The 23220-nt window shown below is 33.2% G+C and overlaps 1 protein-coding gene and 1 long non-coding RNA gene across 6 annotated transcripts in view; one reads left to right on the top strand and one right to left on the bottom strand.

Annotated features, from left to right (window-relative positions):
• The window catches only part of bs (serum response factor blistered), a 284696-nt gene that overhangs the window by 95574 nt on the left and 165902 nt on the right, over nucleotides 1–23220 (top strand). The gene's annotated exons all lie outside the window — the stretch shown is intronic.
• The window catches only part of LOC149419778 (uncharacterized), a 62920-nt gene that overhangs the window by 37316 nt on the left and 2384 nt on the right, over nucleotides 1–23220 (bottom strand). Inside the window, exon 3 of the long non-coding RNA XR_016302762.1 lies at nucleotides 21179–21253. This is a non-coding gene — a long non-coding RNA (uncharacterized LOC149419778). The remainder of the gene's footprint in view (nucleotides 1–21178; nucleotides 21254–23220) is intronic.

Raw genomic sequence — 23220 nt, 5'->3', positions numbered from 1 at the left:
TCCCAGATAATATATCTAATTAATCATATGAATATATTTCATGTTCACATCGTATGACGTTTCTCGAGAATAGCTCAATTAATCACTAAAGAAATTTTACTTTTGGAAAATAACTGTCAAAATAATACTCAATTTTTACCAGTTTATTCTAAGCATAAATTAATTATATTTATCAAAACACATTATTTATACTATGAACTATGCATAAAAACAAGTTTTCTTCAGTGTTATTAGGTAAATCCGTTGTTTATTTTGGTATCTTTGTACAGCTTTTTCTTACGTATATTTTTTAATCATCCTTATTCAAATCAAGAGTTGTCTTTATTAAGAATCTCTTCAAATTATTGAATTAAGAGGTTTCCTGATAAACTCGGAGTAAATTACGAATATATATTATCACGATTTCGGAACACATGTTCATGAAAATCCGAATATTTTCGCATTTCGTCTTGCTGAAGGCAAATGCACTTCGTAATTTACAAAAATTTATCCGGAAGCCTCTTAATTCATCTGTAAGGACTGTAATCCCGTTTTTAACTGGATTATCAAGTACGAGTCTCCGAGTACCTACGTATAACCGAAATTAATGGTTAAGAAATAAGATTATTTTTAGATTCTCATCCATAATTATTGTCCTACAATAGGGACATATTTATTAGTTATTTTAACAGTGGGAATATTATAACAAAAAACAGCATCAAATACCATATAATTATTATTAAACATCTTCCTCACACAGATATTGACAGGGACAGGGTATTTTTTAATCTCGTGTCAAACGTCATTATTTCTAAGCGAGCACAACCGATAATCATTTCACCCTCTCTTTCAATTACACGCTTCTTTTACGATAAGGAGTGAAACGGATCAGCGGTACGCCGTATAACTTAAAAGTAGAATAAATGTAACAATATCGTTATTACACTGACCAAAAAAGTTAATTCTAAAAGTCGCTGTTTTGAGAAAACATGCATTTATGGTTTGTGCTAACTCAAAACATTTTTTTATCAAATTCAATTGAAGTTTGTGATACAAAAATATAATATCATGATATGTGTTCATTTACGAATATCTTTTTCGTTTATGTCTGTTTGAATTTTAATTATGTAATCGGTTTTTAAGTTTATTTCCGAAATGGTAACATTTAGAATTTTTTGCCAGACGTCTTTGTTCTGGCAAAAACAACTATGTTGACTTTTCAGTGTATGTTTCAATCAAACTGTCAAGCAAAAGCAAATACATGTAAATATTGTTATGTGACGTTTACCGAAGAATAGTAATTAATTAAAGTTTTCTGTCGAAAATGACAAGGACAGATATAAGTGCACATCCATAGACTACAAATCGATTTAACGTCTTTTATAAAAATATTATTTTTCGACTAAAAATTAAATTTATATTTACCAGGAGAAATCAGTGTATAGAGCGTAAATAACTTCATAATACTGAATTATTAAGTCAAAATTTAAAATTTCCGATTTAACGTTTTTTGCCAGTACGCCTACGATATATTGTGTTATCGTTTGATCTCATGTAGTTGTCTTTTTTATTTTGTTAAGGAATGCTTCACTACACCCTCTCTTTATGTTAAACGCATCATTTACGAGAAAGAGGATGATACAGTGCATCCGCAGTAAGCCTCTAACCCACTCCCCTTGTATTCGCGGTGTAACTTTTATCGTGATGTAGGTATGGTTAAAACTGCCTTAAACGGGCTTAATGCCGGCTCAACTATTTCAACGCTAAACCGGCGCGTAAGAATCTAACAAGTTGGAAGTAATATAATAATATATTGTGTTATCGTTTTGTTTCATGTACCGAGATATCTGATTGATCTCATCTGGTTCATCGACCCGTCAGAGTTGATTAATCTCCCTATTAATAGATTACACTTAGGCCCGGCTTTGCCCGGGACTTCAATCACCCGCCAGAAAGGCCCGGGAAAGGGGGCCCGCAAGACCGAATAACGACGGCGATATTATTCTCATGCATAAATCAATTACGGCATTTTTAAATTGGCGTCGAATTTTTTCCCTCTATTAGTAAGAAATATCGACGTGGGAGACGCGCGACTTTCTCACACGCCGAAAACTAACCTTTCCTATCCTGGGAACTCGTACATTGGTATGTATGTACCTTTACGAGTTTACATATTAATTTAAAAAAAACTAACGATTGTTCGCAGCAATTACCCGTTTTCATAATTTATTTATATGGATTTTTGTAAATATATGATAGATAATATGTAAATAATAATTCAGTGGAGCATCAAAAGAAAAATTTTCATTTAAAATTATGTAGTACCAGTGCAGAAGAAAAGTACCACGCTAATCTCAATTGTTATTATTATTATTACTGAGATATGTTATTATAGCCTTCTTGTAACTATATTCAGTGCAGTTAAACACATCTGCATGCAATCTAGGTACAAGCGAGTATTTAAATTACTCAGTCCTGTAGTCCTCAGTCCTGTAGTCCTCAGTCCTGTAGTCCTCAGTCCTGTAGTCCTCAGTCCTGTAGTCCTCAGTCAGAGTAGTTCTAGTTGGTATGTTGAAGGTGATTAGACTCACTAAATCAGGGCTGTCTATAATTCCATTGTTACTAAAATGTGTACATTCTATAAAATACATATGTATTCACATCCTGATGGATACTCTCAGCTTGATACTCATCTTTGCAGGCGCCACGGTAGGAATTAACCAACTATTATTTTAACCATTGCTACGCCATCGATTGCAAATTTAAGTATGTCGATCTGCCGTACGAATTTATCTGTGGATTTAGTACCTACCTCCACGGTGCCCATATGAAATACAATTATAATATATAAATAACGGTCAGTGGCTGAGTTGGCATCGTGTCTGGGTGCCACCCAGGCATCGTGAGTTCAATTCCTCGGCTGGCTAAGTCTTCCATATTTTACTGTGGTGGTAGTAGGAGATTTTAAAATATTGTCAGGTTATTCGTGACCCGGGAATCGTCTGTATTTAAAAAAAAAAAAAACTGAAACATTTGTTGTTGTATTTTTCGATGTTTTCACTAGATTGGAAACATACAATAATTTATGTTTATAATTGGCTAAACTTTAAGCTATTACCAAACTTCACTTCTCATGGTTGAATTGAATACTTTCTTTAGATCATGATCCTCAAGAGCGCTATCAATAATAACAGAGTCCGCAGCGGCCCGTGTTAATCACATCGGGTAATAGCACCTCGTGAAGAATGCATCTTCTATGATAAATCAGTTTCGAATTACATCAATCACTTCTCGTCTATGCTTAATGGACAGATTAATAGACGGGGACGCGTTATTTGACACATGGGCGATATAACCATCACCCCGGGCCTGTACTCTACTCGTTACACGTCTTACACATGTCCTGTGTCTAATAGGAACTCGGTACTTGTGTTTCGTCGGGGATTCAGGCAGTCTGCCAAATATGTGTCTTTATTTACAAATAGTTTGTTAGGAAATATAATAATGCAGTTCCGTTTTTAATAGGAGTACGAATAAAATTTATAATAATATAAATATATATTAATAGCTATATTTTTATCCGTTAGTTTTATTTTTATTTTTATTTATCCGTGTATCCGATACCGTGCAAAATTTATGCGTGTTTTATTATTAGAAGCCTCTCTATCCTCAACGTGTGACTGTTTGGTGCGGTTTATGGTCCGGCGGAGTCATTGGACCTTACTTTTTCGAAAATGAGGCTGGAGCAACAGTTACGGTGAATGGATTGCGCTATCGAGAGTTGATTAATGTTTTTTATGGCCGGAATTGGATGGTATTGATCTGGACAGCGTTTACTTTCAACAAGACGGCGCTACGTGCCACACAAGCAACGAAACCATTGATATTTTACGATTGAATATCAAAATAACACCTCTTATTGGAAAACCCTGTATTAAGATATCTTATGCTTACCTTACGCTAGGAGCATTTTCTAAGGTTCAAAATACAATAAAATCTAGGCAAGAGGAAATTCGCTACGGATTCGCTGGCATTCAAGGGTTAATTGATAAAATAACAAACCGACGAGCAATCTGGTAGACGTCCTTTAATTAACAGGTTTGCACCCGCATCAAATCACCATCAGTCCGCGAATCGTGCAGTGGATGCCCCGTTCGCGTAATGGCCAATCACGTGTTAATATTATGTACGATAATTTGCGTAATTAACTCGGCTTCCAATTTCTACCTTATTTCCGGCTGCGTACGCCAGATGGCATTAGATTACCAAACTTTGGTTTAGGATAAACAGGGACCAAGTACAGGAACTCCGAATATAGTAAATTACTTGGGATGATTTATTATTCATAACGAATTCCACGATAACTCACCTAATGACAATTCAACACACCTTTAAAAATTATATAAAATCATTAAAAACTATCGAAAAACTAACCTATAAACCTAGGTAACCTATTTAACCTAGTTTTTATTTCAAAACTTTTTAAAAGTGTGTTGAATTATTACTGTGTTGAGTTACACGGTTACCTAAATATCGTAATCTGATAGTATATATGATACCATCACTATTTTAAATTGCACCCTATTTTGTTTTGTTTATATCAAGGCTGCCCAACCACAGGCCCGCGGGCCATAATGTGGCCCGCGAACGAATTATAAGTGGCCCGCGTGAACCATTTTCAAAAAACCCGCCAATCCGCCAATTTGAAAAAGTATCGCTATTTGGGCTACTCAGACCGAGAATCAGCGACGAAAAAATTTAACCTGTTGAACTTACCTTTTATACAAAAATACACCGGTTTTGATATAGTATTTTTTGCGTCCGAAATGGAATCTTGTAGCCACCCCCCCCCCCCCCCATGGAATTCGAAAAATTGTTGTGGGGAATCACATATGATCACATACATCCCCCCCCCCATGGATTTCAAATATTTGGTGGGGAGCACTCATTTTGAATTTTTTTTGTGAGGAATTATGTTTTATAGAAATTCTCTAACAACCCCCCCCCCCTATGGAAATAGGAACCGTCAGGTATTCAGTGGCCCGCCAGTGATTCAAAATCGTTAATTTGGCCCAACTGTTAAAAAGGTTGGGCAGCCTTGGTTTATATCATAGCCACGGATGTTCGAAGCCAATCGGATAATTACATCCCCAATGTTGTACAGCTGAAGAGATACTGGGTGCATCACCAGGGTGATACTGAGAGTTACTACTACTCTGAAACACTTAAGGAGAGGACGGTATCTTTAGCCTAGTGGTAAACGAATCTGATTTTGAGTCAGGAAGTTGCGTTTTTGATTCCTGTCTCAGCACGTACCTCAATACAAGTTTAAATAATTTTTTCTTATTGGGTTTTATAAGTCTGGTAGTTTTGTAAGTTTGATGTGCTTACAAAAATAACTTTCCAGTTGTCGTAAGGAGTATCGATAAGTAGTCATTTGAAGTCTATTTATGTTCAAAAACACGTAATAAAATGAACAGAAGAAAAAGTATCATTGATTTTTAAGGAAGGAATTTTTAAATTAAAATAAAATATTATATTTTGTATACACTACTAATCAAAATGATCTATCTACCTGTTTCAAAGTTTAATATGATAAAATTTATTTTAATTTAATTTTTTTCTTTAACTAATGGTTTTTTCGTCAGGATAAACATTAATTAAAACCCGATTTATTGCTCAATTTCACTCGTATTAAATGCTCGTACCTTTATAATTACTAAAATCAAAATTAAGAATCCGATAGGTAGTGTTTTAGTGTTTTGTCGTATTCCGTTACATATCTGAGATGATAAATTAATTACTAGTGTCTGATAACTAGTCTTGGATGGTTTTTAATGCGAGGAAGCTGTGAATATAGTGGTCCATAGAACGTGAGATATTCAGCCCGATTGGTTTTGTAATAATATGTAGTTACCAATCATGGCTATGTTTTACGTTTTGTTGATAGGTTCGCTGTGTTATTCGATTCGATATAAGTAATAGCCGCTTTGGCTGGGTTTATCTAGTCTAAGTATGTTTGCTGTTTTATAGTTAAGCAAGGCTAAAATATTAATTGAAAAAAAATAAGTTTTACGAAGCTTCCCCCCGTGTTTCTTTTTTTATTTTTCAACAATATTTTGACACATTTTTTTACGTACGTGCAATAATAATTTGTACATAGATAGGTAAATTGAATGTATATAAATTTATATAATTTAGTGAGCATTACATCCTGGGGAAGGGACCATTGGTCCCTAAAAATTTCTACTAAAACAGAGTGTTTCATTTTGAGATATTATTATTTATACAAGGTGTCCGTGCGCAAAGTAAAGCGCAACGCAATTGTACATGATAGTGCTAGCTAAAATTAAGAATAACTTTTTTCGAAATTACATTCTTTTAAGGTAGTTTAGAAGCAAAAAGTTGATTATTTTTATGGAAAAAAACCAATGTTATTTTGTAAAAGTTATTATTTTTTTACTTATACCACCGTGTAGAATCCCCTCTTTATGTTACACTTTTCAAGGATTTATTTTATATTTTTATCGTCACTTTTAAAGTTATTATAAATAAAGATGGTTCACATCAAAAACTTTTAGAGCCTGGTGTACGCCTCAACGAATTTTAAAAGACAACTGATATTAAACTCCTACCTGATTTTTTTTGTAACTTAAAACTCGATTTAGTCGAAAACAAAAGCTCAAATCGAAAAAATTTATACTTAAAAATCGACTCCAAATGTACCTAATGCAAGTTAACCAGTTTTCCGTCTGTACTACGAGTTTCCGGACACCGTGTATGTACCTATTACATTAACGTTAGTTTCCATCACAACTTTTCGGTCGCCCGTAGTTTTACGCTATCATTTTAACTGTACATATTTTTCTCGTTGATATTAAAAATTCAACACTTATGTTTTCAACAGTTTGCTTACAATAAATCGCTTCTCAGTGGCATGTACCTTCTCGCGTCGGCGCCATTTCATACCTCTGACAAGGTGCAATTAGCGTGTCTTGCTTTCTAAATTTGAATCTCGAACCCTTGCGCGGCCCGTCAAAGGCTGTGCTGCCAGAAGGTAGGTACCTACCTTCCTTCGAACACGTGACGGGAACTGATGGTATTAGAGCGGATTTATCATTTCACGACACCTGAAACATCTACGTTCTATTTATAATCTCTCAGGCCTCTGGCATATTCTGTAAGACGGTCAGATTATTTCTGCTTTGCAATAAAATCCAAATTAATGGAACTTTCTGAAAACTAACTCAGTAAAATTCAACTTAATGAAGATTTCTGAAAACTATAAACTGTTTTTGAAAGGAGATGAAATAAACTTTCAAATTTTATTATTAGAAATAAACATCATTTTTGAAAGTTATTTTTTTTTTATGTAGACTCAAAGCTTAAGAATGGCTCACTTTGCGACAATAACGAGAAAGGAGAACAACGAAAATATTTCACCTCAATTTTTCGTCGTTTCATGTAAAAATTACAAATAAAAAATCACTTTTTTTTTCTAATTGCTTTCGGATACTTTGATTTCACAGAGCGGTAAATTTTAATTTTTTTGTGATTAACTTTTAGATTTGAATATAAAGCATGATTTTTTATCTTATTAACACCGTTCAGATCATATTTATCACCATGACATTATACGTGATTTCTATGAGATCTATAATAGCTGTTCCCAAAGGCGAACAAATTAAACCGAGGGGTTAACCATCTCTAACATTTTTTTTAACTTCTTCTCAAAGAGTGCTTCTTTTCTTCATGGAAGTTTCAGTTACATTAAGCGTTTATTTATGAAACTCACCAAATTCAAGAGCTAGTTTTCTTCATTGGTGTAGAAATACAAAAAATATATATTTCAGTGTTTTGTTCTTGTGCCATTCACTATGTATTTTTGTAACAATATTATAAGTTGTTGAAATGTTTCATATGTTATGTATTTCAAAAATATTAAATGTGAAAATAATAATAATTTACGCCCTAGTGGGCTTTTTTAAAATTAAATTAATTTAAGTGATTTACTTGTGTTCACTGTTTGTTGTGGTAACAATGGTAGAGAAAGTACATGGTATTGCTTTTTAAAATTAGTTAAGTTAAAAATCATAACGCATGAGTTAATTATTACTAGTGTAAATACTCTAGTATTTTATTTACTTAGAAACATCAAAAGTTTGTTTCCATAAAAATTATTTTGTACAATTTTTCTAATATATATACAGGTGTACAGTAAAAAGGATTATTTTTTTAAACTAAATTGTAATGTTTTAAGGTGGTTTTTAGGTTAAAAAAAGATAATTGGTTTGTATGGGAAAATACATATTCTTTTATCAAAAAATATTTTTATTTGGGAAAATGAACATTAGAATTTCGAAAAAAGCTTTTCATTATCATTTTTCAGTTAGCGCACTTTACCCCTGTACACCTGTATATATATTCCGATAATGTTTTAAATTTAATAGTTTTAAACACGCGCAGTGTTAACTAAATGACGAATACACGTGGCTTATTGAGAAATAGTGGAATTTTCTTGAGGAGATTTTCTTTCAAAAGTGGACAGTTAAGATAAAGTTATAATGTAATGTATTTCCCTAGTTTGTACTTAGCATAGTTTATACTTTAAAAAACTATATTCTTAGATATAGGGACTCTTCTGGTAGTTTTGGTTTAAGGTCTGGGAAAAGGGAGAAGCTTAAAAAATGCATACAATGTGTCAACTTGTAGGCGTTAGTTGCTAGAACATTAATTCCACTTGTTTTTTCCAAAATTTGAGTACGATTCTCTTAGTGTTTAACATCCATTTACATTTTGCATTTTATTCATTCAGTACCTTTCTGAAATTAATTTAATTAGAGCAGGATGCCGTGGCCACAAATAATAATAGACACATGTTGAATTATATTAATTGCAATGTGTATGAAAATATTCTCCCTTAACGTAACAAGCCGCTTTGTGCCTAATTTATCCGCTTGTTAATATGATTTCTTATCTGTGAATTCTGTGAACGGCGTACGGAACTAGTTTGATAATATGTAATTTGTCAGAAGCGGAATGTTGTACCAACAATATTTTTAATCCGACTCTCATTCAAGAAAGAGACCATTGTAGGTCATCATCAACACTCTAATGCAATAAATTAAACAAACAAAAAATCTTGAGTGTTTGAAAAATTGTTTCCGACACATGAGGCGAAGATATTCTCGGCTTTTTTCACACTGGCAAAGTGTTCTGGGAATTGCCCGTTAGAGGCAGAACAGCTGTTTGCAATTTCCCGCGTAAAGTGTTCCCGCCCTTTCGGATTCGCGAGTCCTCCCGGAAGTGGGTGCGGGGCGCGTGCGCGGACGGAAGTGCGCAAGTCGCACGTGGAAATCACTTCGCTGTTGCCGGATATTGTACGTTTTTCCGGCATGTGTTCATTTGGTAAGCGCGGCACGGTAGCGCTTTGTATCTGACAGTTGAACAGATGTGGTCAACTTTCTTTGCTATCTTTTTTCGGCTTTGATGCGTTGTTTCTACTCGAATGCGTGTTATTAGCCGGTACTCTGTGACAACCTTTCTGTCACAATGATGACCTTGTTTACAATTCTTTGAATATTCGCCTTTGCGGTATTTCTTAGTGGCTATATATGCATTTGCTTCTGTTGGTATTAGTTAACATTAAAATCAAAATATTTTTTCCGTAATTATCATTTATGTAGCATCCGTAAACGATCGTAAAAACGCAAACCGAAGAAAGGTAGAAAGCATTGTGATGAATGAGTTGAGCTAGTATATCAGGATATCTTGGCGAAATTGTGAGTTATGTGACCTCGATTAGGATGCCAATATACCTTATATTAGGTTCCTAGCTTAAATAAGATAAACAATTTTTTCAATTAGAATACAACTTTTAAAGACTGTCTTTCATTGTAATATCCTTTAACTGACTTTGCAATTTGAATAGTAAAACTAGTTGAACCGACAATCATAAAAAAATAACAAATAGGAACGCACTGCGCTTAAACCCCTGGCAATCTATCTTTAAAAAATGTACAAAAACTTGATATGTTCAGACAGCATGTATTTAGCGAGAGGAGATTTTTTACTCTGCCGGTTTTAGGTTTCTTTTATTCTGTTTGTTCATCCGATAGACTTCGATGCGATGCGACTCGACTCGGAGATTGATTGCTTCTCTTCGGCAGTACTATCCGCTCTCCTCCTATTCTATTGTCATGTAGATATATCATCGATAATTCTTTACTCCTGTCTGGGTAGGCAGTAAAGTAAGGCGATTGCAATCTTCATACAAAATCTGGGTTTTAATCTACTCAATTCGATTAAAACATTAAGAATTTGTCCATTTTAGTGCGTTTAAATACGAATTATTACATACATATATAGATATGGTATATAACTCTACTAGTAGTCACAGAGCTTGCCGTTTAATGGCAGCTTTATTCATCTTAATAATGTCTATATCTGAATTGATTCTGTTCAATAGCAAGATTGCTTTCCCCACCGACATAACTACTGGCATGTTAGTTCTGCAGGCTGGGAGATAGAACAGTATGTCGGTGACGGAGATAACCACCGGGAAGATGGAAATAATTGTTCTCCATGATATCCGAGTTTTCAAACTATCCACGAACCAGTCTGAAGAATTGTGTAGCAATGCGATCAAATAGGATATTATCCCACTTGACCCGTAGATGGTTCATTCCGAATATACCCAAAACAAATCGGTAGGATAGGCCATATCCATTTGATGACCTGTTATGGGACCCCCAATATGAATAACTTTTTATCATTTTAATAAATTGATAATGGAAGGGAAAGAGACTGTTATCTGGTAATAAAATTAAACGTAGATAAATCCATGTACAGCATGTTTCTATTCTAAACCGTGAATTCTATAAGCAAGTCGATACTGTAAGTATCTTCCTCTTGAAAACGATTGTAAATATGTGTTTTTTAAGTGTCGCTAGTGTATCGCCGACTCAAACGAATATTGCTTAATCTTTCGTTATTCTTGAGAGGTGATTGTTACAATATCAGTTTGCCATTGGCCAGTTTTATTCCTACCAAAGAGGTTGGCTAATAAATATAAACTTATTTAAGACATCGAATATGCTGATTAAGATATTGTATTATCAATGTATATGAATAATGTATTTAATCATTTGTAAACCTGTCCCCCTTTCATAAATACTAATATTTTTTCAATTGTTATTTTGAGTGGAAATTAAAGCAAAAAAACTGTTTGGAAACAATCATTTTTAAATAAATTTTTGTATTGTATTATCAGTACACGACTTTCATCCGTGCCTTTTGTTGTCGACTAGGGATGACCATCACTATCGTTCTTTCGATCACGTTCCGTCATTCATGTTCGATGACGATATGAAAATATTGAAATTCGAATCTCAGATTGAGTTCGCGGATAAGCGAATGACGATTTAATTGAAAATTGTCAGATTCGCACCACCGACACCTCGCTAGCTTTCAAGTAGGTTCATTTTTAAATAACTATTGAAAAAAAAAACAATTATTTTTAAGAGGCAGGATGTGGAAATGTTCTGTTGTTTGCAACCTAACGTTACGTTATAACACGACCGCAATAAATGTTTAATTTATTTTTCGTGAATATTGATTTTTTTTGCAGTCACTGAATTAGTCTCGAGTTATTTTTTATTAATATTGTGTCTAATATCCAATAAGAGTATTTCTAAACTTTACTTTTTACCAGTTTTTATAATATTTAAAAACTCCATAGCTCATAATGGAAATGTCATTGCGAGCTAAAAATAGTTGCACTCACTTTTAATGACGCCGCAGCTCACCGTTCTCTTGTTTTTAGTGAGATAAACAAATTGAATTTCTGTAAATTAAGAAGATAATATATTGTCAATAACTAACTTTCATTGAATTATGAAATGGACGAATACACGAAAAACAAAAAGCTTAAGGTAGGAACTGGGACTCAAACCCAAATACACTTTCTACCAATTGAACTATTGATACCTGATAATTACATTCGGTCATTTTTATCAATCTCTGTTTTCAATCACGATACGACTAGAGCATTTTGGTTCGAGTCCCAGATGCGACCGTTATCTTTTTTGTTTTGTTTTATTTAAATTCGTCTATTTCCATAGAGTACATAAGGAAACCTTTATTGAGAGTTGTTGATATTATCTATCTTCAGTGATTAAATAATATTAAAACGAGGTTTATACGCTTCACTAAAGTAATCTTAAGTAACGTAATTATAAAACTGAATTCCTTCTTTATAGTAGAGATTGCAACGTTTTTAAAAAGAGAATGAGAATACTTAAATTTTTGAATTTCGAGCTAGCTTTAACAAATTGCCAAAAGGTCAGACGGTGTCGATTAAGAAATCGAATTAAATGATTATAGGTGTTGTGCGGCCCATACATCTTCATTGGTCCAATTGACAAGGATGATGCGGCTGTTCCGTCCCTACTCTCGTTAACAGACAGATTATTGGTCTGCAAGGACGCCTATCGATGTAATTTATTGTAATGTAATGTATTGTTAAGTGTGTATCGTAAACGCATAAACCCAGTGTGTCTGCACAGTGATCAAAGATGATATTATTTTATATTAACCCCGTGATAACCAATGGTTAAAAATATGTATATTTTACATCATGTCAAGAAATAAAGAAGATAATAAATATTTGACGTGCGGTCCGATTGCACGAAAATTTTTTATAATTTCAAAATTTTATGTTAAACTTTCGTATTTTTGAAAGTTGTAGGTAATTGTAATATGGTACCTACGATTCGCTTTTATATGATTATTTATCTATTTTTTTCTCAATATTAGTTAAAATTTTATGTTACGTGTTCCACAATATACATGAAACCTTATTGTCAAGGACATTAAATGCTATGCACCCGGAGAGAAATGAGTTTTGCTTACTTTTGAATTATTGGTAATTCGGTTAATAACGGGATTGCAGGCCCTTAACGAATGAATTAATAGGTTTCCTAATAAACTTTTTTGTAAAATAATAATATAATAACGATGTCGGAACACGAGTTCATAAAAATCCGAATATTTTCGCATTTCGTCATTATATATAAATTTGACTGTTGCGAACTTCTGCAACTCATAAACTTACGAATACCTACAATAACAACACGACAAGATACACTATTCCACTGCAACACACATAAGCGCAATTACATTGCGAACTCCCCAATACAGAGGTTTCACACTATGGGAAACCAATACTTAGGTAATGTCGATATATTTAATATTAACTTTGCGAATTTTGTGGATTACGTAAAAGACTTATTTCAATACTATTCCTAAATGGAGGTTATATTTTTGTAAACCAGTCAAATCGCTGTATTTTTTAATTTATGTTATTGCTATTTTTATTTCGTTTCTTGCATATTATTTTTTAATGTAATTTTATTTTTACAATTTCTTTCTTATGTTTCAAAACTGTCATTAAAATTGTACCACCCACATGTAAAAGCCCTCTGGGCGTTAAATAAATAAATAAATAAATATATTGTCAAGGCAAATGTGCATGAACATGTGTTCTAGGATATTAGAAATTCACTAAAAGTTTATCGCGAAACGGCCAATAATTTACCTATTTTTTAATAATTGCAAATAATTTGAAGAGATTGTTAATAAATTAGCAATACTCACTTTTCTCCGTACAGGTATTTGGTACAACGCGCAACGGTCTAACTCGAGATTAATAAAAATGTTTCAAGCGGTGAAATATATCGAAGTCTTTTCGATTTTTTTTTAGTGCAATTTTATGCAGGTTAAAGTCCAACGTATGATGCTTGGAACGAGATTAAGTTATACTACTTATATGAGTAAAAATAATTATCACAAAATGTAACCTTATTCATAATAATTACAAAAATGTATGCAACGCTCGCAATTAACTACTCCCGAGGAAACAAAGACAAGCGTTCAGCATTTCTGTCGTCATATTCTTGCTTACTTGTGTATTTAGCAATTCTGCATTTTCACACGTGCCCAGCGGCCTTATACTAATATTTTCCTGACTTAGATCCAGTGTCTCGAAGATTGAGATGAAGCTGGCGTTGTGTCAATATAGACCTGCCAACGGGAGATCAAATGCGACCCACAATTTATGTATTCTTATTAAATAAATAAGCTAGATATATTACTAAGTCATGATTGATATCACACATTAAATAAGCTATTTTATACTTCTTTTGATTTCATTCAATACACTTTGAACTTAAACACGATGCGTTTTGATATCATTTACTCCAGGGATAACAAATTTAGCTGTTTTATTTCTTGAACTGTCGACAACTAGTGAAATTAAAATTATAATATTTCAATACAATGATTATTTTAGCGGTGGAAGAAGGACACCATTGAAGAATGTTGCTGGTTATGAAGTTATATTTTATGACCGAGAAATTACGTGGTTTTCGGCCCCTCATATGGTAACATTAATTATTAAATAACGATTTGTCCCAGCATCTAAATATGATCCATTTAAGATTTTCGTCTAAACCTTTCACATTTTACAGCAAGTTACAAAAAAACTCACACTTTTTAATTACCCGAGGCATACTTTAATAGTTGGTTCAACTTATTATTTAGAACGAAGCATACTTAAGCGATGGTTGGTAGGACTTTACATATACAGAAACCCATAGTAATGGTTTAGTTATCTCCTCTGTTCTAATTATGAATCATAATTGAGGATTTCTCAATATGGAAATGCTATGCGCTTTGCATGGGAATCATCATGCACTTGCAAATTACTGCAGAAGTTACAAGTTACTGAAAAAAGTAATAATGCAGGATTATTAATATTTAATTAAAGGGAAGCGGTCATTTCAATATTTAGGCACCGTATCAATTATCGAATTCGGCAATTTTTTCGGAAAAAACCACACTATTTAGTTCAACCATCAACCGGTTTCATAAGAATCCTTCCTTCGCCAGGACAAAGTTATACTAACTTTATTAGGAAAAAGATAAAAGTTAGTTCTAAATTAGTTGCTATCATTTTCTATGCTTACTTCGTAACAATTGAGCACCATGGAGTGTCAGTTCATATTTATACATTGTCAATGGGATAAGTGACGCGAAATTGATGAAAAAGGAAGTTGGGGAAGAACACGATCAAGTTAATAAAATATATTGTGATAGATTGACAATGGGCCCGATATCTTAATTTGCAAGTGGTTGGAATAATATGGACCCCGACCTTGAAGTTTTCACCTTATTTAGTATACTATTTTTCTTGACAGCTAACGCCTTCTATGAGTAACCTAATAGACGAATCAAGTGCCATCTATTGGTAAGCTAGCATGAACTAACATCAAGGATATTATAGTTTTGAAAACAGGAGTGTTTGCAAGGACTTGTATCGCATTCTATCCTCTTTGCCAACCTCCACACGAGATTGTGTGATTCTTCATTAGTTGAAAACTATGTTTTTAAGTAATGGGTGTACGACATAAAATGCTACACACGTTTTTTTCTTTTTTCCTTAACTCCTCTGGCCTCGGCCATATTTTAACAGATGATCGGAGGATTTCCGCATTGCAATAAAATTCAAATAAACGGAATATTTCTGAACGTATCCGAAAACTAAAATCTGTTTTTAAAAAGTGATGAAATACGCTTTCAAATATTATTAAAAAAATAAACACATTTTTTGAAGTATAAAAATTTTGAATGCAAACTTAATTTTTTTTTTTCACAATTATAGCAAAAAAAAAACTCACGCATTTTATTAGACAATGTAATACAAACGTTTTGTCACCTCACTTTTATGTCGTTTCATAAAAAAATATTTAATAATTTTTTTCAAATTGCGTTCGGAATTTTCGGTGTCATAGAGATGTACTTTTTAAATTCTTCTGTGGTTAACTTCTAGATTTGAATATAAAGAGTCGTGTTTTCTCTTTCTAATATCGTTTAGATTATATTTCTCACCATGACAATAAGGGAGATACAATGATTTCTGTGAAACCATGTGAGTTGTTCCCAAAAGCGAACAAATTAGCCTGAACGGTTAAAAAAATTATTTTGTTCTCCGGTATTGGAAAGCCGCGTCTAAGCTACACGTAATAATTATTCATCAGTTACAAGTTAACCAACAGTCTAACAGCCTCTTAGCGAGAGATTCGAGGAGCGAGTTGAAAAAAGTTAAGTGTCCGTCCAACGTGGTAATTAGCGGCGAGTTACGGTTTTCTTGGAGCACACGGTAGTCTCCCCAATGGTACCGGGTATATTCTCTACGTCAATTAATTATATGATTTGAAACGAAGATAACATCGAAATAATGCTAAGGAGATGTCTTTAATAGATAGAGAATTGAGAATGTAATTTGAGATATTATGTCAGATCGGGTTGAGTGAAATTTAAATAGGGTTCTAATAGACGATTAAAGTGACAAATAGGAAAATAATTATAATTTGAATAAAATAACTCTGTTTAGAATCAATGTAATTATTGGTTTCAATGTTCGTATATTTGGTATGTGTTATATATCTGCTGATTTACATAAGTAAAAATGTATTTAAATGGATGAATTGTATTGGAAGAACTTAAGGAGTAAAACTTGAATTGTAATATTTAGTTATTGAAGGAAATATTAGCGATTCTCTAACGAAAATTTGAAACAGAAAAATATTTTTAAAAAATATGGGCGAATCTGGGACTTGAACCCAGGACTTTCATTTTATTTTTTTCTAATTTTTCTCTTTTTCAAATTTTCGTTTGAATATCGCTAATATTGTCTTTGTCAATTAAATAACTTTGCGTTTATACTAGGTACGTTATTGCACTACCTATTTCACATGGAGACTTAAAACAATTGGACTCATATTTGTAGCTAATTCCAGAGTATACGATATTCTCAGAAACGTTCTGGGGAGACATAATAAGTCTGATTTCAAATTTTGTCTGACTCGCCTTAGATATATAAATTTATAACATACGAATATTCAGATATTTCCCGACCTTCAGCTTCCCCATCTCCTCCACTCCCACCTCAAAATTTTCCGCAATTGGCGGTGTAGGTCCTACTGGCTTCTTCTCAGTTTTTTATAAAAAAACTTAAGTTTTACAGTCAATGTCAGTTTGTGTGCGCCTGAAAAACTATTCTACCGATTTCGAAGTTTGTTCTTATAAGTGCCATGCGTATTTAGATAATGGCTTGAAGTAAATAAGAAGTCGGGGACACCTAAAAATCGCATTATATTTGCACTAATAATATTCGATATAATGTAGTTTCTCAATAGTAAAAATGTGGTATAGAGTAGTGAATAGTATAAAAAGTCGGAGATGCCCAATAAATCGTGATAAAATGTAGCGTATGTGATATACGAAAAAAGAGGTGTAAGGAGAATGTATGATGTGGAAGTGAATGGTTGATGCAGTCGAGGACGCCTGGCATGACCATGGCACGATCAAATGAAACAAACACATTAAAAAATATTAACAATAATATTATATCCACTTGCATCCACCATTTAGGTACTCAAAACTTTACTTAAAACCATTCATAACCCCGAGCAACGCCGGGTAAGTGTCAGGTAGCATAATATAAAACTTACAACAACCAGATTATGCTTGTAAGTTAACACGTTATATATAATATGTAAAGCATCACAAATAAAATAGATTTTCTTGTCGTAAAAAAATTTAATCGATTTTTTTTAGAAAGTAAAGATATTTATGAAATGTGAGTTGGTTCAAATGTCTAATTAAAATAATATAATTCTAGTTGTAGGTTTCTTTACGATCATGAAACACCACATCAATCTTCCATCAAAAGAGTTACCGTCGCGCCGTTTAGGTTAAATAGTGTATTATTAATGGCAATCTGAATATATAATTTCTGTTTATCGAACCGCGCTGAGGATGATTGATATTTGGTCACGGCTGGACTCGAACCATTGGTCCATTGGTCCATGGGTATTGGATACCCACCTATTCTGTTAAGTTGTCCGAATAATTTTTAACTTGAGTGATTTATGTTCTTCGTTGCGTTCTCGTTTCACGAGCTGTGAAGACGAAATGAAGACGCTGAGAATGATCGTTTTATGTTTTTTTTTCGTTAAGTTGACACGCCTAGCTTTATTTCCTTTGTCTAACCCAAAAATCATGCAAAATGCTGTTAGCCAAATTCGTTGTGTGTTTTTTTGTTTTGGTTTTTACGTATTTAAAAAATACGATATCTGGCGCTTTGTTAGTCACAATAAATTTAAATCTGGGAAGAATAAGGAGATCCTTAATCCTAAACATCCTTCAGTAATAATGTATATAGCGCAATTATTGTACCACACGTTAATTACTGTATCAGCATTATATTCTTAGCCAACGATGGATAAATGAAAAAAATTAAAACACTGCTTTGAGAATTATACTGAAGAAAAATAGATGTTTGAAAATCAAGGAAATATTGAAGGAGTTAAATATCTTGTCAATTAAACAAATTAATTACTTATGTACATTCATTTTAAATCTACAAAATAACGGCCAATAATGGGCAATCATCAATTGAATGTACAAGATAAATTAAAAACCTGCAGCACAAATAATACATGAAACCAGGAAGAGAAATGAAATAAGACTTCCAGAATAAGAAAATTATGAAAATATGTCGTTGATTTATTCTAAATTAATGTTTTTCATTCAAATAATGGACGTATTAAGACTTTATAACTATTAGAAATACTATAAATAAATAAATCCTGATTTTATTTGAAAACCGCAATGAAGTTGAGACGAATATTAAAAGCTCGGTTAAAATTACGATGTTGCTCTGTTTAGTTTTTTTTGCCCATTTTCCAATATCTTTAGTTCGTCTGGATCGTAAAATAGATACAATATATCGTATTATATCTACCATAACTATCAATTATTACGTTGTTTCCACGTAGGCTAATTTAAATCAGAGAGGATTCATTGCTACGCTTGTTCTGTCCTGTCTCCGATTCATTGCACTCTGCGTAATATAATATTCTCTCAACTCTTTCATCCATCCGACCTACGTGTTCAAAAGATCTAAGCGAATTAATCATGCTTATAACCGGCCTTGCATTCCTCTCATTCGTATTTCGGTCATACATGGTATTAATACAAATAGCATGTCATAGGTAGTTCTCAGGAATATGATTTCGACTGCATTTACCTAACGTTACTTTCGCCATTCCTCTAGCAATTGACTTCTTGGACTATTTCACATATATATTTCGATTCGCGAATATCTTGAAAACTATGCTATAGGTATACGGCTAATATCTCTAAATAGCCGTTAATTCGATTGTCATCTCGTGTCACGATAGTCAGTATCATAGAAACCTACACGCTTACATGCATTTTGTAATAAATTTAAAATATTCCGATATTTAAGAACTAAGCTCGTGTTTAAAGTGTCCACAAATAATGCCATCAATGAATATAATACATTATTTTGTGGCGTTTTCGATATGTTTACCGTAGATGCTGTCGGAAACGTGTGGGAAACGCCTTGAATTATGGTTTTTATGTGATAAATTGAGTGTTGAGTGCGTTCACGTGGGTTTACGTGTGGACCGTGCGTGAGACGGTGAACATATTGCACTGAGTCTAGCAGTTACACAAACATTCAAATCCTCCCACACGCGCATAGTAAACGTTTAACTTTACAGGTATTACAGCGGACAACGTATTTCTCAAAATCACCGTGTTTGTGTTGTATGTTGTACGATATCGTATGAATCTGAATATAAATGGAGTAAAACAGCTTCTGGTTAATAATGGATCAACCAAATTCTAAAATGATTTGAAGCGTGTACGATTTAGTTCACCTGCGTAAGTTATGGAATCGTTTTTTATACTTTACTTCGTATAAAAAACAATAAAGGGAAACTTTATGAACGTTTGTGATTATTAAATGTTTTTTTTTAAATTAAACAATAACTTTGTAAACATCACTTATAGGTAAATACTTAATGCCGACCGGGTTTCATACTGCCCTGATGAAGCTACGGTTGTAGCGAAACCCGGTCGGCATTAAGTATTTACCTATAAGTGATGTTTACTAAGTTATTGTTAATTTTAAATTATAATGTCACATCACGAAGTAACCGCTTCATATGAAGAAAAAATTAAATGTTTTTCTTAACTTCTTTTTTAAATTTTGGTAATGTTATGAAAACGTTTATTTTACTTACTAATTTCTAGTAAGGCAGAAAACTGTCCCAGCCCTATCGAAGATAACATTTCTAGTAAGGTAGAAAACTGGGACTGCTCTATCGAAGATAAATTTTCCAGTAAGGCTAACTCTGACAGCCCTATCAAAGATAAAATTTCTAGTAAGGCAGAAAACTGTGACTGTCATATCGAAGATAACATTTCTAGCAAGGTAGCAAACGGTGACTGTCCTATCGAAGATAACATTTCTAGTGAGGTAGCAAACGGTGACTGTCCTATCGAAGATAACATTTCTAGTGAGGTAGCAAACGGTGACTGTCCTATCGAAGATAACATTTCTAGCAAGGTAGCAAACGGAGACTGTCCTATCGAAGATAACATTTCTAGTGAGGGAGCAAACGGTGACTGTCCTATCGAAGATAACATTTCTAGCAAGGTAGCAAACGGTGACTGTTCCATCGACGATAACATTTCTAGTAAGGTAGCAAACGGAGACTGCCCCATCGAAGATAACATTTCTAGTAAAGCAAAAAACTGTGACAGCCTTATCAAAGATAAAATTTCGTTGTGCAAATATTATACGCTAATGATTAAGGAACTTAAAAACAAAAGAAAATTATTTAAAAAATATCTTCTTCGGTCATATTGTAAATTCACTTTTTGTCATCGTTTTATGTTAACTTTGTTTAATTCACAATTTAATATTATTTATTTTTATTTAATTTATGTAGAAAATGTCATTACGAATTTTTAAATCTTAGTTCTGCAAAAAAAATATTTCTGAGGTGACATCGACGAAGAGTTAAGAGCGATTTTAACTTATGAAGTTAATTTTGAACGTAAAATTAAATAAAAAGATTGAACTGTTGTACCACGCAAATTCCGTCTTTATTCGCGTAAATAGAATTCGATTAATATTTAACATGATAGTACGAGTGCCTAACTTAGCTTATGTTTGTCTATTGTTTATATGAACCATTTCTGAGAAATTGACCGAGTTCTGGACTATTAATAATAATATGTTATGATTGTTGTGGCATACCTTTTGTCGTTCCGGCACGTTTCGCCCCGGCCCCGTGTGTCATCTTCACGGCTTCACACTCTCCGTCACTGCCATCTGTGGACATAAATGATTAATAATTTAGATATCGTGACATTGTATTCTGTACGAAATAATTGAAAATTATCACGAATCGATGAGTAGAAAAGTACAATTTTTCTTCTATTTATTGATTTTTATCACTTTTATTTCCGGATTATAAAATTACAATTTGTAAGTTAATCATTTTGATCTTTAATTTAGCGATTGACTGGAATATGTGTAACTTGGCCATACTTCAAATTTTAAAGTTAATTTTCAAGTTCTGTGAAAGTTCCATTCAAAATCTCTAATTATTTAAGTTCTGTGAAGCAAATGGTCCATAATGTTATAATAACAGAACGTGAAAATTTAACTTAATTTGATGAATTGTTCAAATTCTTTGAAACAACCCGTCCTTAAAAAACAATAATAACTCACAAACGGTGAGCTTTGGCGTCATAAAATTTGTAAATTTTCATTCTGTAACTACTTGAATCAATGAAGTAAATTTCACCTAACAACGTCTTTTCACCTAACAAAGCATTTGTCTGTCAAAATAAAACATAGTTTTTAAAATTTAAATCTATTAGGTAGCCAAACTAATTAGGTTTATTTCATGGAATCTCTTATAAAGGACTTTAAAAATGTAGGTAGGTACCTGAATTTATTTTTTAAAGTTCAGTAAACAAAGCACGTAAAGAAAGCTCATTGAATAAAGAAAAAAGTTTAGGTCCACGGGGCCTCCTGAAAATAAAAGTTGGCGCATGCGCACGAATTACGGGCGATATTGTTTGTAATTCAGATATGAATCACCTTAATTTATAAGTCACGATCCTTGTGCTTACAATTCACAATACATAGTTCGGTACCCATGGCCGATACCCCAGCCAAACTGCTCCGCTATGGTAAACGGATAGGAGGTTCGATTTACGGCATCAACTATTATTTCCATAATTTAAAATCATTCAAATGATTACAGTCTTGTTTTGGGATTTGAAACGTGTGAAAATCATATAACTTAACGCATAAATTTGTTTTAAGAATTGACTTTCGGTTTATAATCACGAACCCCTTGAATTTAGAACCTTTCCATAAACTTTTAGACATTAGCTGCTGAACTTTCACGTGCCAGAGGGCTAATATTGAAAACACCATCATTATTTATATCGTAGTTATCAAAGTCAAGCAAATGACAGAGGAAGAATCAAAGTAGACTGAATGCTGCAGAAATGATACTCCTTTTTATGTGAATCCAGACTGTTCGTCTGGAGCCAGTGAGACTATGGCATCCCCAATCTGGGTGTAATGTGAGGCTGGTGTTAGTACAGACGGGAAGGACGTACCTGGCTATTCGGATATGGTCACCAAACACGGCTAAAGTAATTTTAAGCAACGTTTAGCTTCTGAATGGTGGTATTTCAATAGGGCGATACTGAAAGTATCTAACACTCTGAAAAATGTCACAAATATATGTCATATTATTTTTTAATTATTAAATTGTGACATAACACAAATTAATCAAATAAAATTTACTTGCGCACGTCAGATTTGAACCAGTGACCACCGGATCGTAGGTAAGCTCGTAAGAACTCAACCATGGAGAGAGTGTGTGTGGTAAAACTATGTATGACCGTGTTAACAACGTGTAGTTACGGAAATAATACAAGTCTAGTGTTTTCATGATGAATAAGGCTAAGAAATGGATGCTTAGATGGTTTAGACAAGTAGAGATCTCGGCAAAGCCAGAGAATGACATGATGAAATTAATTTTAGGTGTTGTGTATGCATGAAAGAAGCAAGTAGTGTTGTTTGACGGTCCATCCCTTTTAGTCCCTGCTTATCTCACCTACCCTGCTTAGAAACGGCAGAGCAAAGCCCACTGTGCACAGTGTTTTGGCTTGCAGTGTAAATAAAATATTGTAAACTAGACAAAGCATACTCGTATGTAAAGCATTTTAGCATTAAAATGATTCATTAACATTCAAAAGTGTTTTTTTCAACTT

This window comes from Hesperophylax consimilis, chromosome 11, assembly GCF_061612785.1.
Source record: "Hesperophylax consimilis isolate HC1 chromosome 11, BYU_Hcon_1.0, whole genome shotgun sequence".
In the NCBI taxonomy this organism is placed as follows: Eukaryota; Metazoa; Arthropoda; class Insecta; order Trichoptera; family Limnephilidae; genus Hesperophylax; species Hesperophylax consimilis.
Note: the sequence above shows the minus strand (reverse complement) of the source record. Positions and strands in the feature narration are given on the sequence as shown.